We start from the raw sequence: 6,000 nt of genomic DNA, 5'->3' as shown, positions 1-6,000 counted from the left end.
ACGTCTTGTGTATGTCTGTGTGTGTCTGTCTGTGTGTGTGGGTGGGTGTGTGTGTGTGTGTGGGTGTGGGTGTGTGTGTGTGGGTGGGTGTGTGTGTGTGTGTGTAGGTGGGTGTGTGTGTGGGTGGGTGTGTGTGTGTGTATGTCTGTGTGTGTGTGTGTGTGTGTGTGTGGGTGGGTGTATGTCTGTATGTGTGTGTGTGGGTGGGTGTATGTGTGTGTGTGTGTGTGTGTGTGGGTGGGTGTATGTCTGTATGTGTGTGTGTGGGTGGGTGTATGTGTGTGTGTGTGTGTGTGTGTGTGTGTGGGTGGGTGTATGTCTGTATGTGTGTGTGGGTGTGTGTGTGTGTGTGTGTGTGGGTGGGTGGGTGTATGTCTGTATGTGTGCATGTGTGTGTGTGGGTGTATGTGTGTGTGTGTGTGTGTGTGTGTGGGTGGGTGTATGTCTGTATGTGTGTGTGGGTGTGTGTGTGTGTGTGTGTGTGGGTGGGTGGGTGTATGTCTGTATGTGTGTATGTGTGTGTGTGGGTGGGTGTATGTGTGTGTGTGTGTGTGGGTGTATGTCTGTGTGTGTGTGTGTGTGTGTGGTTTTCGTTCCAGTGTGTGGGCATAGAAAACTAGAGCCATAGAAAACGCGATGGCGAACTTGAGAGTAAACACTACCCCACTGTTGACTTGAAGTTTAACCTTAACTTGTTGTTATTTATGTTAAATCTCCTTAATTTAGTTATTATTTACCAAATTATTGGCTTTGATCGAATGTAAAGTAACATTATTTGTTGTACATAAGCGGAATTCGTAAACAAATCCTTTGAGGTGGAGTTACATAGAAGAAATAGAAGGGGAAAAAAATGCCCATATTATTTCATCTTTGGAGAGAGGGAAAATCTTTGGAGGTTTTTCGTCTGCAAAGAAGTGTGGATACACTGCTTTGGAGGGGGAGGGGGGTGAGGGGGGAGGGGGGGGTTAGGTTGTGGTGGAACGAGGAGGGGAAACGATTAATCCCAGTTAATCCCATCAAGTAAATCCCCCCCAAACTTGGGCCCTGGGATCATATGCTAATCCTGGGATGACGAGACCCCCCCACATCCCATTCATTCTTTCCCCCCCCTCCTCCGTTGTGTGGGGTGGTGGAGGAAAACGGGAGACGACACACTCTTCCCGTTTTCTTTTTTTTAATATTTTCTTTCTTTCTCTCCCCCTCACGTGACACCCCACGGAGCGGCGCACGTGCGTGAAAGAGAGAAAACGATGGCTTTTGTCGGTTAGAGGGGGACTGTGCTAAACCACTTGATCTTGACCCCCCCACCCCAATTGATTCTCAATTGACAGGTGCAGTGGGCTGGTAAATTGTACTTTATGATACCTAGTGCCTCCGTGTTTTCAAGAGGATGTGTGTGTGTGTGTGTGTGTTGGGGGGGGGGGGAGACGAGACGCCCCCTCCCCTCCCGCGCCCGCGCGCGCGCGCCGCCCCTTCACGCGCCTACGACCACGGCAGGTGATGTTACGTACGGCACACAGAGCTGTGAATTGTGTGAGATCTTGGAAAAAAGAGTTTGTCTCGTCTCGTCTCGTCTCTCTCTCTCTCTCTCTCTCTCTCTCTCTCTCTCTCTCTCTCTCTCTCTCTCTCTCTCTCTCTCCCCTTCCACAACCCAAACCAACCACTCGCCCCTCATGTGGAACCATACAATGCTTATTCACTCACCCAACTCCCTCCCTTTCCCCTCCCTTCCCCACTCCCTCCCCACCATATAAGACCCTCCTCCAATCCCCTCAACTCACGGACCACCTCACCTCCCCTCAACCCCCTCTAACCTCCAACAATGACAAAACACAAGACACTGGAATGACCCGTCAAACGTGGCTTAACAACCGTGTGTGTACTCCGCACAACTCACTCATCAACTCCCCCACCACACGGCACACACACACACACACACACACCCATCTGAGAACCACACACACTCCCTCCCCCAGACATGTATAAAACCACACTCCCTCCCCCAGACATAGACGAAACCACACTCCCTCCCCCAGACATGTATAAAACCACACTCCCTCCCCCAGACATGTATAAAACCACACTCCCTCCCCCAGACATGTATAAAACCACACTCCCTCCCCCAGACATGTATAAAACCACACTCCCTCCCCCAGACATATCAAACCACACTCCCTCTCCCAGACATGTATAAAACCACACTCCCTCCCCCAGACATATACCAAACCCCACTTTCCAATCTACAGTTTGGACATCCGCCCATCGCCACAGACACCAGTTCAACAGACCCCAAGACTCCTCCTGCCTACGATGTCACTGCCACAGTGACGACACTGTACACTTCACTGCCCAGATGCCCTACACCCTCCCGACGTACACATACACACGACACGGCCACAGCTGTGAGCCATGCTCCCGCCCGGTGGACGTGGCTGACTTCCCGAACGCTGCAGAGGCCTAATATACATTATACAGGGACTTCTAATGCAGGGAATATATATATATATATATATATATATATATATATATATATATATATATATATATATACACACATATAAATGTGTGTGTGCGTGTGTGTGTGTTAGGTTTTTATTATGTCATTTAGCTTATTATTATCATCACTTACGTTTGATTAGCTTTTGTTTTTCTCCATAATTTGGATTTGCACCCTCATTTGGATGGACGTTATTATTTGAATTTTCAAAAAAAAAAAAAATTAAGGTTTTTTTATGATGATTTCGGTTTCTACGATCGTTTTCGTATATTGTTTTAGGTTTTCCGTCGTTATCTTGACTTCCTGTCATTATTAAGCTGTCACTATCATTTATTCTCATTATCATTTAGGCTTTAATCGCCCTCTGGCTTTTCACCATCAAATACAGTATTTTTTTCACCATTATTTGCCTTCACAATAATTTGGTTTTAAGTTGTTTTCATTATCTTTTAGGATTTATCAATATTTTTCGTTTTTTTGTTTTCTACCGTTTTCTTCCCCTCAGCCATCCGCAAATTTCGACAATCAGTCAACGCCCCTGAGCTGAAAATCCTATCCCTCTCTACATCAGTTTGGTCTTCACGAACATCGAGAAGCAAAGTAATGACGTCACGGTGCTTGTAACATTCGACTTCAATTCACGAACGCCGAGATGCAAGTGATGACGTCACGGTGTTTGTCTGAAGGTAAACATCCCTTGGTGTCCCTACGTCCTTCATCACTTAAGTTTCCTACATTTTATTCCCTTTTTTCCCCCCCATTTCTTCTCCCCCTTCCTCCCTTATTTCCCCATCTCCTCTCTCCCCCTTAGGCCGTTCCCCCAGGCACTAGGCGGGCGGGCGAGCGAGCAAGCAGGTGCGCGGCTGCCCAGTGTCAACACAGCTTACCGCGCACACAAAAACAAGAGCGCATCGCCAAGCGCGCACCCGCCCGTCCCTTGTCATTTTTTTTTTTTTTTGTATGGTAGATTATGCCTTGTATTTTCTTTTTATTATTATCTATACTCTTCTATCGTGTATTGAAATGTGTATGGAACTTGTTATTGTGTAACAGTTATTCAGTTGAAATACACCGATATTTTATTTGTGTCAATATTTGAATTAAAAAAGTGTAACATGTTCATTCACAGAAAATGTATTTTTCTCAAGTGTATATATATATATATATATATATATATATATATATATATATATATATATATATATATATATATATATATATAAGCGAATTGTAAATGCAAACAAAAAAAGGCATTATAGAACGGGGTAAACACAGTGTTGGGGGAAAGGCGGAAGGGTGGTCGGTGGCCGAGTCGCTCGAGCTAATAAGATTAAAATTACATTTGAATTCTCGCTAATTCTATGTAAAGTGGGCTTTGGCGGGCGTTTTCAAAACATTGGTGTAACGCTCCGTGTTTTAATCCCCTGAACGAATCGTGGCGTTTAGGATTATTTTGATGGCTCGCCTCAATACCTTTTCCTTCCTTTCCCCTTTGAATTAGACATTTCAAAGATTAATATGACAGGAATAATTAGAGTAGGTATTTCTATATATATTATAGATGGCGATGATATGTCTGTGAAATGCTATGGAGTGAAATGACGGAGGAAAACAGACGGGAAATGTAAGCTAAAGGAACGTCCCCGGCGGACGAAGCATTTGTAAACAGAGTTTTTTGACTGGCCTTTTGCAGCTGTAGCGACGTAGCGGATTTGCATCTTAACTATTTTCAATTTGCTGTTTCAAACAGACAGATGGAACCACTGCAAATCCCGCAGCTCTCTCTCTCTCTCTCTCTCTCTCTCTCTCTCTCTCTCTCTCTCTCTCTCTCTCTCTTTATACGGAATTAAAATATGATATAATGTGAATTAGATTCTTGTATTAATATTTTTGATGAAATGACAGACATCTTGGCCTTATATTTAACACAATTTACTTCATGTTAATTCAAAGCTATATATATTTACATATATATATATATATATATATATATATATATATATATATATATATATATATATATATATAGAGAGAGAGAGAGAGAGAGAGAGAGAGAGAGAGAGAGATTCGAACCGGCATCCAATGTTTGGAGTCTGTGTTGTTAGCCATTCGACCGAGTGGCTAACATACCGAACTTCCACTCAAGCAGCGGCTGTTCGAATCCCAGTGTTCGAGAGAAACTATATATATATATATATATATATATATATATATATATATATATATATATATATATATATATATATATATATATTCCTATGAGTCCACCACATGGTACGTCGACCCCTGTATACCAACCACATGGCACGTCGACCCCTGTATACCACATGGCACGTCGACCCCTGTATACCAACCACATGGCACGTCGACCCCTGTATACCACATGGCACGTCGACCCCTGTATACCAACCACATGGCACGTCGACCCCTGTATACCAATCACATGGTACGTCGACCCCTGTATACCACATGGCACGTCGACCCCTGTATACCACATGGCACGTCGACCCCTGTATACCAACCACATGGCACGTCGACCCCTGTATACCACATGGCACGTCGACCCCTGTATACCAACCACATGGCACGTCGACCCCTGTATACCAACCACATGGCACGTCGACCCCTGTATACCACATGGCACGTCGACCCCTGTATACCAACCACATGGCACGTCGACCCCTGTATACCAACCACATGGCACGTCGACCCCTGTATACCACATGGCACGTCGACCCCTGTATACCAATCACATGGTACGTCGACCCCTGTATACCACATGGCACGTCGACCCCTGTATACCACATGGCACGTCGACCCCTGTATACCAACCACATGGCACGTCGACCCCTGTATACCACATGGCACGTCGACCCCTGTATACCAACCACATGGTACGTCGACCCCTGTATACCAACCACATGGCACGTCGACCCCTGTATACCAACCACATCGCACGTCGACCCCTGTATACCACATGGCACGTCGACCCCTGTATACCACATGGCACGTCGACCCCTGTATACCAACCACATGGCACGTCGACTCCTGTATACCACATGGCACGTCGACCCCTGTATACCAACCACATGGCACGTCGACCCCTGTATACCAACCACATGGCACGTCGACCCCTGTATACCACATGGCACGTCGACCCCTGTATACCAACCACATGGCACGTCGACCCCTGTATACCAACCACATGGCACGTCGACCCCTGTATACCAACCACATGGCACGTCGACCCCTGTATACCAACCACATGGCACGTCGACCCCTGTATACCAACCACATGGCACGTCGACCCCTGTATACCACATGGCACGTCGACCCCTGTATACCACATGGCACGTCGACCCCTGTATACCAACCACATGGCACGTCGACCCCTGTATACCAACCACATGGCACGTCGACCCCTGTATACCAATCACATGGTACGTCGACCCCTGTATACCACATGGCACGTCGACCCCTGTATACCACATGGCACGTCGACC

General features: G+C 46.1%; 1 protein-coding gene across 2 annotated transcripts in view; it reads left to right on the top strand.

The window, feature by feature from the left end:
* The window catches only part of LOC139760720 (glycolipid transfer protein), a 189,487-nt gene that overhangs the window by 151,875 nt on the left and 31,612 nt on the right, over positions 1-6,000 (top strand). For both annotated transcript variants that reach the window (XR_011715395.1, XR_011715393.1), the window contains exon 7: positions 3,003-3,183. The gene's annotated coding sequence lies outside the window, so the exon portion shown is untranslated. The remainder of the gene's footprint in view (positions 1-3,002; positions 3,184-6,000) is intronic.

This window comes from Panulirus ornatus, chromosome 3, assembly GCF_036320965.1.
Source record: "Panulirus ornatus isolate Po-2019 chromosome 3, ASM3632096v1, whole genome shotgun sequence".
NCBI classification, from domain to species: Eukaryota; Metazoa; Arthropoda; class Malacostraca; order Decapoda; family Palinuridae; genus Panulirus; species Panulirus ornatus.
The sequence above is the reverse complement of the archived record's forward strand: the minus strand, read 5'-3'. Positions and strand labels throughout refer to the sequence as shown.